Source organism: Leucopleurus acutus (genome assembly GCF_964270905.1).
Source record: "Leucopleurus acutus genome assembly, chromosome: 1".
Classification (NCBI taxonomy): Eukaryota; Metazoa; Chordata; class Mammalia; order Artiodactyla; family Delphinidae; genus Leucopleurus; species Leucopleurus acutus.
In genome coordinates, this window is record NC_139142.1 from 56235903 (window position 1) to 56248177 (window position 12275).

The window sequence follows — 12275 nt, forward strand, 5'->3', positions numbered from 1 at the left end:
TTTTCTTTTATTGAAAAAAATTTTAGAAAATGGCAGTTAAAGGGCACACACAAATCAACAGAGATATATTAGTGGACAACCTAGGCAAGATAAAACTAAAAAATGCCATTAGCTTCTTTAATTGGTTAAAAGCACAAAATGTAACAGGCAGAAAATTTCTTTTAAATTAAAAAGCTGTGTTTTTTTCCCCCAATTCTCCCCAAGTCAGATATATACACACCCACAAAAATAGTGTGTGAAGGAAAGCTGACATACACAAGAAGTTGTAACCTGAATTAAGGGAAACAGCCATTGAAGCAGGAATTAACACAAAAAAGTCAGCAACAGGTTAACAGTTTTCAAAACTGAGTCCTCAAATACTGCATGACACAAAGCTATACCATATAAAGTACTGCTAGGTATGAAGGAAGGAGTCTGTACCACTTTTACCAAAAATGCTTTTCCAGAGAAGCAAATCAAAACAACACAATCAGCAAACTAAAGAAGCTATAGCTAGATATTAGAGCTACAACTACTCATATCTGACCTAGAAAGTCCTATTTATCCAGAATAGACCAAATTTTCAGGACAAATTAGGGACTTTTTTTTTTTAACATTTCTTACTTTATCCATTTTAAGTTCTGTTTCTTTCTCCCATACCCCTTAATTCATCATGATTCAGCAGAAAGATGGCTGGTTATAGAATTGGCTATTTTTTTTCTCTGTGGTGAGACTGACATTGAGCCTGGATATTTCAGGCTTGTATGCATCCATAACAGTGTTCTGCTGTGATCAAAATCTTAACAATGAACTTGGTGAGCTCGGCTTCCCATTGCTGCTTTGTTCTTCCACTGATGAAGGTCAGCTTCAGAGTGTATTTGTCACCGAACCTTTTGAGAATGTACTAAATATCATCAGGATACATCCCTGTAGAATCTTTCCTGGGGCCACAAGAAAGATGCTTTTCTCCTTATATGAGGTATAAATGGTCAGGATCTGCATCATCACAAAATAGGATATGATGCACAAAGCCAGAACAGGCTTGGACTCTGAGTCCAAATCAAAGCCACTGTGGCAAAGAAACAAGAAATGGTACAGATGGTGAGGCAAACATCAGTTAGACCAAAATTCTCCACATACTTGTACATTTTGGCAGAATCATTCAAAGAATTTTTCACAGCTGACACATCCCATTTGTCAGTTTTTACAGGCTTATCATCAATCTTCCACTTGTCCAACAAGCCACTATGGCTACTGCCTGTCCCATAGCTGGGGCTGTTATCAAATCCCAGTCCGTGTGCCTGACACACGGTGAGGCCCAACAAATCAAAACATTGGAGTTTGAAGGGGAGAAAGGTTTATTGCAGGGCCAAGCAAGGAGAATAGGGTGGCTCGTGCTCTAAAGACCTAATCTCCCTAATAGTTTTTGGGGAAGAGATTTTATAGACAAAATTTGGGGGGAGGTCTGCAGAGCGTGTGGCCTTCCTGATTAGTTGGTGGTGAGGTAACACGGTGGTGTTCCAGGAATCTCAGTCATCAGCCTTCTAGTTCCAACCAGTCTGGGGTCCACAGGCTCTGCTCAGCCTAAAGTTACCATCCTCCACCTGGGTGGGGACCTTAGTTCCTGTAGAAGAACTTAAAGACATATACCAAATTGTTATGCACATCCCCTGAGGAGGATCCAGAATGAGGCCCCACCCTGCACTATTGTTTCTTTCTGCATTGCCTTACTCCCCTAATTAGTAACTGTTTGAATCTGCCCTTTGGAGCTCAGAGAAGGTCTAGGAGGCTGAACCGTTTTCCGTAAAAACAGGAAGTTGGTGGGGGTGGGGGTGGTGGTGGGGGGACTTCCCTGACCATCCAGTGGTTAAGATTCTGTGTTCCCAATGCTGGGGGCCCGGGTTCAATCCCTGGTTGGGGAACTAAGATCCCACATGTTGTACTGCACAGCCAAAAAAAAAGGAAAAGAAATGGGGGACACAGAAAGGCTTTTGTACTTGGGAGGGGCCAACAGTGTCCTGCTCAGTTTCAGTCCCCAGTTTTATTTGATATTTCTCAATCTTGAGAATAAGAAAAGGAATAACATTTGTACTGCACAGCCAAAAAAAAAGGAAAGGAAATGGGAGACACTGAAAGACTTTTGTACTTGGGAGGGGCCAACAGTGTCCTGCTCAGTTTCAATTCCCAGTTTTATTTGATATTTCTCAATCTTGAGGAGAACAAGAAAAGGAATAACATTTTGGATAGAAAAGTTAATCATAAACTCAGCAGAGGAATTCAGTTTTAGTGGGACTTGTGTTCAGGACCACTGTCAGCCCCGCTACTATCTCTGCCACCATCTTGTCTCTTTCTCATTATTTCTTGCAGTTGATTCTTCGACTACATTTTATACAACTGAACCTGCACAACCACACAGGCACACAAATACATTCTCATGGTAGAAAATTTTTTGAGCTGCATTTTTAAATAACAACTGAAAAGAATGTAAATATATATGTATCTATTTAAACTACTCAGAATTTTGAAAATAAATTAGTTTAAATAAGTATTTCAGTAGACAAGAAGATGTTGCTATTTAAAATATATTCAACAATTAATAGACTGAGTAAAAGGAAGGCTAAAATTTTGATTCAGGATGAAACTTTTGGCTAAATGAGTTAAGTATGAATGGTATTCCTAAATTGTGAATATAGTAATTAATTCATTTTTCTTCTTTGGAATCTCGTGTCGGTTCAATTTACAAAGCTATACTCAATTTATTTACAAATATTTGTATTATCCCACTGTTCTATCAAATTCAGTTACTATCCAACCAAGTAGTAAAACTACCTGTTGTCTTTTTTTATTGCTTTTAGTGTCCTTGAAACAACATTAATTTTCTCCTGAAAAATAAAATTTGTAATTTCTATATAGATGGATCCTACTAACACTGGATGATGTGAAGGATGACACTTTTAGTCCATATTTGTGAATCAGATAATACTATACCAATTAGATAAATTCTGACAAATTTCATTTGATACTATGACATAGAAGTTCACTTTATGTTGGCTGGTTATACATGAGTGCATATATGACTATATATGAGTGTATATATGATTATATATGTGTATATGTTTGTATATGCATATTTACACACCCATATATATATATGCACACACACAAGGTGATCACACCTATAATTTTATAAGTATAATTTGTAAAGTCATAGATGTTTGAGGGTTGTTCTAACAAGCAGATAATATTCAAACATATTCTTATAATTTTGAAAATTAATGTATACAAATTATTGCATGTCAGAATTTCCTTGACAGATTGCTATAATACCAAATGGATATATAGGACAGCTGTTGCTATAGCAACAGGATAGGCTTTGGGAACCAAATACAGGATAATTTTTTTTAAATGATCGTACCCATTCACCTCGATCCACATACATAATAATTTTTTCTTCTGTATATACATTACTGGCTATACATTATTATCAATGATTTAAAAAATAAGGTTTGTTTGTACTTCTCTGATATATTTATATATAAGTATATTCTAAAAACTTTAAAAAAATTGAGACTTTGGTTTTCTGCTGATTATTTGCTCTTGTTTATGTTATGGTTTGATTTTCATGAATAACAGTTATATAGACATATGATAGATATAGAGATTTATATTTTTGTAATTTTGTATGCAGGTTAATTCTTATCATTGAGAGAATAGAACTATATATCTCAATTTCAGATGTATATATATAGATAGATATAAATATAGATATAGATATGTTCTAAACATTAACATAATTGACATTTGGGACCAAGTAAATTGGTCCCCTTTATTAGGGGAGGCTGTCCTGTGCACCCTAGAATGTCTAACTGCATCCCTGGTCTCTATCCGGTAAATGCCAGTAGCATTAGTGGATGCTATTAGTGGATCCCCCACCACTCCCAATTTCAAGAAGCAATGAACGTATATAATTCAAGCAATGTATACCAAAGATGTCTCCAGATATTGCCAAATGTTCCCTTGGAGACAAATTGGCCCCTGTTGTGAAAAGCTGGTCTAATGTTTTAAAAATATTCCATACCAGCCAAATATATATTAAAGATTATCAGCAATAGATTAAATATTTAAGCATTTGAACTATTTGAAAAATCCACATACATCTTTGATGAATTTTCATGGACTCTTCCAGTCATTCAAATCTTGGGTCTTTAAAATATTTTAAAATATTAGATAAATAAGCAAATTTTCTTTCCTATAAACAAGTCTTTTAATAATATGTAGTAAGAAAAACACATAATATATAAGTTAGGAACTTTAAATCATCTACGATTTTATATTATTTACAAGCTAATTAATTAATTTGCCTTGGTTTTATGTATGCTGGTAGATGACATGAGATTCCTTAATCTAAGATGGGCATTTTATTGCTAAAGCAATAGCAGTAGCCAGAGAATCAGTTTTATTTGTGTTAGATTTCTGAGTTCCACTTCCTACAGGGAGACCCAAAGAGTCAGAGGATAACTGCACAGGTGGGGTAGATTGTATTGTAGGAAAGGAATGCTGAGTTTAGAGAATTCAAATCTCTTCAAATGGGGAATTAGTATGCCTGCCCTTTGATCTAGAGGGTGACAATATCTCTATTTTCAATCCTGTTAGCTATAAATATGTCCTTTAAAAAAGAAATCTGGAAGAAAAAGCAGTCAGTTCTTTGCTTACAATTATACAAAACATATAAGAGACCCAGGAAGAATTGTTTCCCAACAGGTACTGCATATAGATAGATTACATGAAACATAAACTTGAATTTAATTATTGCTAAATAAATGCTGAAACAATTTGAAATCAAATTTGACTGACATGTACTGATTTTATCATCGGGACCAAGATATATAAAACCTATATAAAATAAATAAATACAGGCCCCAAATTTTAAAACATAAGTAATTGTGCTTTTAATTACCTGCCTTTTTTCCACTTCTAGAAAAAGAATATCCTGTGGTATTTACAGAATCAGACTTGGGAGCTAGCCTGTCTGGATTCAGATTCTGGGTTAGCTACTTAACAGTGATATGACATTAGAAGAGTTTTCTTTCTTTAGCTATTCATTGTTCAACTTCAGTTTTTTCTGTAAAAGAGAGAAGATACTAGTACTCATAGCACCAGCTGTTGCTAAAATTATAAGTGGTAATTCACGTAATGTATATAGTGTAGAACAAAATAAATAATAAATGCTACTTACTGTTATTTCTTCTTTATTGTATGAGTGAATTCAGTATGCAAGTCACTGAAGCAAACATTGAAAATGCCAAGATATATAAGACACAATCCTTGTTCCTAGGAAGATGATGGTTATTGGATGAGAGAAACAGTCACCAAAAGTTATTTTTATCTTTTTACATATGGTAAAGATATATAGAAAGTACTGTATTTTTATTAAGAAGATTCACAACTTTCTATGCTATATAGGTAAAGAGAAATATAAGTATAATTTATATATTTTTAAGAAAAGATTCAATGGATATTTTAATTTAGCCTGAAAAAACAAGTATTTCATATTTCACAAAAACACAAAAACCATATTTTTTACTGTGGTGTTTTGGAGATTGAATAGAAATTACAATGAGATAATGTCTTTGCTTTATTTTTTTTAACCATTTAACTTAGACTTACCATTAGAATACTCATTCTAAAACTTTACTATGCTGTATATCATTGCTTTATTCTAGCAATTTAGTGAAATAAGAGCAGATGATTCTAACATTTATTTTATTACTGTCTCCTCAGTACAATTTTAAAGGTTTTTTCCTTTTTTATCTGATTTCTTGGAAAATAAATTTATATCTAATTGGGCCTTATATTTAAGTTTTTGTTCTTCTGAATATCTTTGTGCTCTTTCTGGGTTTAGTTGCAGCCTCTCTCTATATATATTTTTTTAAATCTCTAACTTGTCCTTAGCACTAATATTGCAAAAAAATACAAGTGAGCTTAATGTTTTCTGATATCACTTCACCGTTTTTTTTTTTTTGACAATTTGGCATACCCTGTTTCTTTTATTTGAATTATCCTCCACCTTCATGATTCAGTTCACACAACAACTCAGCAAAAATTCTCCTTGATTATCTTAATGCAAACCTAGCCCATATGAACTTCTATAATAATCTTCCATCTTTCATTCATTCATTTTTTTTCATTTAACCAATATTTGTTACACATCAACTATGTGCCAAACACTCTACAATGTACCTAAAAGGGAGATTAAATAAGACACCAACCCATCCTCTCCATGAGCTTGAGATTTAGAAGTGAACATCGGTATTTCAACTCATTAGTTTCTTTTCGTTTAGTGACTTAAAGTAGATTGTTAGCCATGTGCAAAGGAGCACACAAAGGTGATGAATAAGCTTGTACTTGAAAATAATAAGATATAGCTAATAGATAAAACAGGAAATAAATTCAAGACAGAGGAAGCAGAAGGGGGAAAAAGAGAGTAGTTTAAGAACAGGGTGTGTTTTATTGAAATCATAAGTTGGGTGTGTTTGGAAAACAGGTTATGTGATAAGTGAGAAATTGGCATGGTTCTCTGGGTATTAGTATAGGATGGGTCCAGTTACTGGAGAACTGACATTGCATGCTATTATTGTGTTAAACTTTATTATTTGGGTGCTTATAAGTAAGATGTGACAAAATCACATTGATTTTGAAGACATTTGACTCTGACAGTAATATAGAAACTATCTATGGGGAAATCTGAGTTACTTAGAACAAGAAGAGTTCTGTTTGTCTGATACTACTCTGACTAATGAAAAAAAACAAGGACTATTCCCTTCAAAATATGTTTTCTCAATTTCTCTTTAGGATTGTGTTTTGTACCCCCTTCCTTTTATTTTTTAGCTCTTTATATAACAGACACAATGGAGATACTTGAGGTACTTAAGAAGAACAACTCCATGTGAGCAAGGGGGAGAATGGAAGGTGATGAAGTCAGGGGGTTAATGTGGAATTAATAATATATATTGTGTAATTATATGCAATATGTATTACCACACACACGTGATTACAGAACTAGATCAAATATGTTTGCAATATCAAAAAATAGAAATAGACTATCTCACTTATTAAAATATTTGTTTTACATGTTATATATGATATATAATTTTATAATATTGCATATATTTACTTTATAGTCTCTGCTTTTGGTATGCAATATTTTTTGGTCTAGTAACTACTTTTATATTAATGTCTTATAAATACACATACTTCCTTGTTGTATAAGGTATTGTATATTGGCTTAACAGACATTAATAGATTTACATAGAAATATCTTCTACCTTATTTTTTTTCTAAATATCTGAGTCAAAATTTTTTTCATTCCAAGTTAATATCTGTAAGACAGCCAATTCTACTATTTATTTATTCTAGCAATTATTTGTTTTTCCTAGTTTTATTTTTATCTATTGGAGACTGTAATATTTGCATCCCTTGCCATCACTCATTCCTAGATTCTTAAAAACATTAAATGCTCACTTCCAGAACACATAATAAATCGTCTTCAAATTTTTCTTGTTTATATATATCTTATTCTAAGAAAGGATGTATAAGATTAGTATTCCCTGAGTTTTTGCATTTTTATTGTCTGTTTGTTTCATTTATTCTTTTTTTTTTTTTTTTTTTTTTTTGCGGTACGCGGGCCTCTCACTGTTGTGGCCTCTCCCGTTGTGGAGCATAGGCTCCGGACGCGCAGGCTCAGCGGCCATGGCTCACAGGCCCAGCTGCTCCACGGCATGTGGGATCTTCCCAGACCGGGGCACGAACCCATGTCCCCTGCATCGGCAGGCGGGGCATGTGGGATCTTCCCAGACCGGGGCACGAACCCATGTCCCCTGCATCGGCAGGCGGACTCTCAACCACTGCACCACCAGGGAAGCCCCTGTTTCATTTATTCTTGAAAGACACTACTGCTTGATAGAAAAACCAGCTATCCTAAATGTTACACCATTCTGTTTTGGAATAAAATGTTGCTTTAAAGAACTGATTTTTTTCCCCGTATAAATCACTTGATACGGACATCTAAAATTAATTTTTCTTCAAAATTTTTCTGTGTTTTAAAATCAACTTTTGTACTGTTACTTGGTTAATTTTCACCTTTTGTTACTATATATATATGTGAATGGGTAATAATTCTTACTGATTTTTCATGCTTAAATGAGTTGTGTTTTCCGAGGTTATCTGGAGGTACTTAAAGTGATAAAACAGATTAGCTTTCCCAGTCTAATAACTAATGTACAGATTCCTCCCTTTGTATTTTTACCATGAGGTATTGAAAAAATGTCTCTTTGTGAAGTCACTTCTCTATCCCTCGCAGATAAATCAATTCAAAGGTACTTTCTTTGTACCATTTTTACCTTCCAGAGCTCTACAAACCTTTCTTTTAAATGGGTCTCTTGTTTCTGAAGAATGTATTTTGCTGCTATACTACATTCTGAATTTATCATCCTCTGAACCTCTCTTCCTTCATATTACTTCTGTATATCTGGGAGGCCCAGCATTTGTGCCCACCACTTCTGCTGCCTGCAGTTTGTGGTAAATTTCTATCAGTTGGAAAGGAGGTAGTTTTATCTGCACTTTTCAACAGCTTGAAGCTGGTATGGATTTTGAATCTTGTCAGTCTTCTCAGATTTGTTCACCTGGTAGCTACTCAGCCAAGTACCTCACTTTTGGGGTATAAATTTTATTGGCCATACCTTCATTCTGAGACTTGTTAGATCTTTCAGTATTGTACTTTCCCTCTATCACTTCTACAGAGAAGTTGCTGATCCTGGTCACATATGCCTATGTTCAAGAGTTGATGCGGTTCCTTCTTACCTAGTGTTGTTGAAGATGCCATATATGGATTTTTTTTCCCTTTTACTCTACAGTCCAGTCTGTCTGTTGACTATAGTAAGAAACAATAATGTTTGTACTATATTTTTGTCAATGGGAATCTTCAGTGGTATTTTATTTATTTATTTATTTATTTTTTGCGGTACGCAGGCCTCTCACTCTTGTGGCCTCTCCCATTGTGGAGCACAGGCTCTGGACAAGCAGGCTCAGCAGCCATGGCTCACGGGCCCAGCCGCTTCGCAGCATGTGGGACCTTCCCAGACCGGGGCACGAACCCGCGTCCCCTGCATCGGCAGGCAGACTCTCAACCACTGCACCACCAGGGAAGCTCTTCAGTGGTATTAAAAGGCATGAAATTGGATGATGCAGCCTAGAAAGTAAACACAGATAAGAGGTCCCCAAGAAACTGTTACCTATACGAATTGGAAAGTGGAAAGGACAGAGTAGAAGACAGCAGTGTAGGAAGTCAAAGAGTTGGCATTTTGGAAACCAAAATTTAAAATGTTTCAATGAGGGTATGCTGCTGCTAGGTGAAGTAAGATAAAAACGAATACAAGATGGGATTGGTTTTATGTTAAAATAGTAAAACACCTCCATAAAAGTTTTAAAATCTGGTGTCACTCTGGTCAATATTGCAGATGCTCAACTCAAGGGTACCCTAATTTTTTTAAGGATTGGTTACCAATATTTGTCTTAAATATTATAAATGCAAATGATATTTGTGGATTTTCCAATTCATAAGTATTTCTAGACTCCACACTGGAGTGAATCATATCCAATAAGTTAGCACAAGGAACAGAATTATGTTTTCATCTTGAATTTTTTGTTGTATTGTGCCAGTTACTGATTTATCGCCTTTCAGCTCCAAATTCACCCTGTCAGATTGCTCTGTGAAAATGGTACTTGACATTTTAAATACTTTTTTTTCCATTCCAGGTGGCAGGAAGCTCTGTCAGTAGAAGGGGCTGAAGAGACATTCCAGGAAGAAGGGTTTTTTCTTCCTAGCACAGGTCTGCTCTCTCATAGCAAGCGACTCCTACAAGCACTTTCCCCTCTTCACTGCCCTTTCCTGTGGGACACGGGAGAGCAGCACTAAGCAGCCAGAAGCTTCTCCCGGCGCGTAGGCCTTCACCAGGCTCTCTGGTAGCAGTCTCTCAGCTCCTTCGGTGCTTGTAAATTCTCCAGTTCCCAGCTCCTGCAGTGCACAGCTGTGAGCACTCAGCTGCGGGCACCCTCCCCCACCACTTTTCCGGACCATCAGGCAGTTTTATAGCAGAGTCCTTTGGACCCTTCCGTCACATCCGGCTTCCCCAGTGCCCTGCTTCTGCACTGCATGACAGCCAGCAGCACCCAACAGGGAACAGCTTTCTCTGGCACCCCAGAGGGTAGATTTCTGGCAGGTTCCACCACAAGTGGAACAACACAGGTACTTCTCTGCCATTCCGTGAGTCACAGGGGTGCTTTCTCCAAGACCTGGATGTTGGTCTAGGGGAAGCAGGAGTCTTCCATGGGCATTCTGTCTCAGCCCTAGGGTTAGTGACTGCTTTTTCTATAGAGTTCTCTTTCTTAATAGACAATCCCTCCTTACTCTAATACTCTAATAATTAATAATTCTTGATATTAAAGTTCCCTGTTCAAATTATTGTGTTGTTTCTCTCTCCTGATTGAACATTAACTAAGTATGTATGCAGGACAATGCAAAATTCAGAGTCCACAATTCCATTTATCGATCTTATACCGTAAGTTTAAATTTGACTCTCTCAATATTTTAGCATCATTATGGCTGTAAACCTAATAATCATCACCATATTTTGTATTGCATATATAACATGAACCTTGCACTGTTTTCATACATTCATATGGTTATCAAGTCAATTAATCTTTACAAAAAACATGTAAGAAAGATAATATTGTTTTCCTTTCTTTAACAGATGGATTAACTGATAGTAGGTAGGTTAAATAACTTTGTCCAAGATTATGTATCTCAGTTAAGTGACAAAGCTGAGAATCACATACAGTATGTCTGGCTCCAGAGTCTATGTTACCAACACTAGGTGTAATTCAATTATTTTTCCTTTTAAATATGTGTTTGTAACAGGGAAGAGCCAAATCTGACTACACGTTGGATCTGTTTCTTTTACTTTAACCTTTGCTTTACACTGCTTTTGTTCACTAAAAGGATACTGTCTATACATAATAGCCTGCCTCAGGGAACCCTGCCCCTCTGTCTGAATGTTAAACCAAAGTGCCTTTGTTCAGGGAAACATCCGGACCCTGTCCATCTGTGGATGGTTGCAAGAAGAAGAAGAAATTAACACATCCCCTCCCTAAGGCTGGCCATTCCATCTGATATTTCCAAATTTATGGCCTTTTTACTTCCTCGTCTCCTCCCCCTCTGTGCTATAAAAGAAGCTGGCATCCAAACCCTGATAAGATGATTATTTTGAGATGTTAGTCTGCCATCTTCTCGGTTTGACGGCTTTCCAAATAAAGTAATATTCCTTCCTCAACACCCCATCTCCGATTTATTGGCCTGTTGTGTGGTGAGCAGAGCAAGCTTGGACTCAGTATCATGTTTATTTTCATTATAGTTAAAAACTAACTGGAAAAAAATGCAGTGTATCCAAATTTCACAAGTCACATACTCAGCTAATTGACTAACAAATTCTTACTGTCCTGGATTTTCCTTCCTGAGACCCACCCACCACTTATCAGTATTTGGTTTTTGTGTAACTAAGTATGTGTTTTCTGCCTCACTTTGTAGAATATAAGCTGCTTGTGGAAAGAGTCATGTCCATCTCATTCTTCTTTAAAGCTTAGCACAGTGCCTGCTTGTGTTTTATGAATAAATGCATAATGGAAAATAAATAATTCTCCCCAATTTTATTTTTATAATTCATACCTTTAATTTGGAGTAAATTTTTCTTTGGGGAAGAAAAATCTGTTTTTACATGTATGAATCATTAGACTGCACTAAACTTTTAATTCTTCTCTCTTCACAAGGTATGTTAACACCATTCTCTTAAAGGAAGTTCTATTATTTTACTATTAAACTACTGTCTACATTTGATAGTTTCTGAACAGTTTGCGCTCAGTAAAATTTGTTGATGGATTCTTTAATCTACATTTTTAACTCTAAACAAGGAAGTATAATGAAGTAATACAATGCATTGCATTTTCTAGGTGTCAGTGCTTGGAATTATGTGTTCCTTCTAATGATGCTATGTTGAGGAAATGGAATGTGAAGTATCATTTTGAGCCCATAAATGTGGCATGTTGCATAATGAAAAAGAAAAAGTGGCAGTTGTTCAGAGATGTGTTGGTGGAGCCTTACAGCAGAATTGTGACAAAGAATACTGAGGGCGAGCTAGAGGATATTTTAAGCCCTGCTCTCATCTCTTTTATTTGTTTCTTCTCTA

The 12275-nt window shown here is 35.8% G+C and overlaps 1 pseudogene across 1 annotated transcript; it reads right to left on the reverse strand.

The window, feature by feature from the left end:
- Positions 1–657: 657 nt before the first annotated feature.
- On the reverse strand, positions 658–10114 carry LOC309968620 (signal peptidase complex subunit 2-like; annotated as a pseudogene). Its single transcript has 2 exons — positions 9950–10114; positions 658–1280 (listed from the first exon to the last, which is right to left on the reverse strand). The product of its transcript is annotated as a signal peptidase complex subunit 2-like (transcript).
- Positions 10115–12275: the final 2161 nt, after the last annotated feature.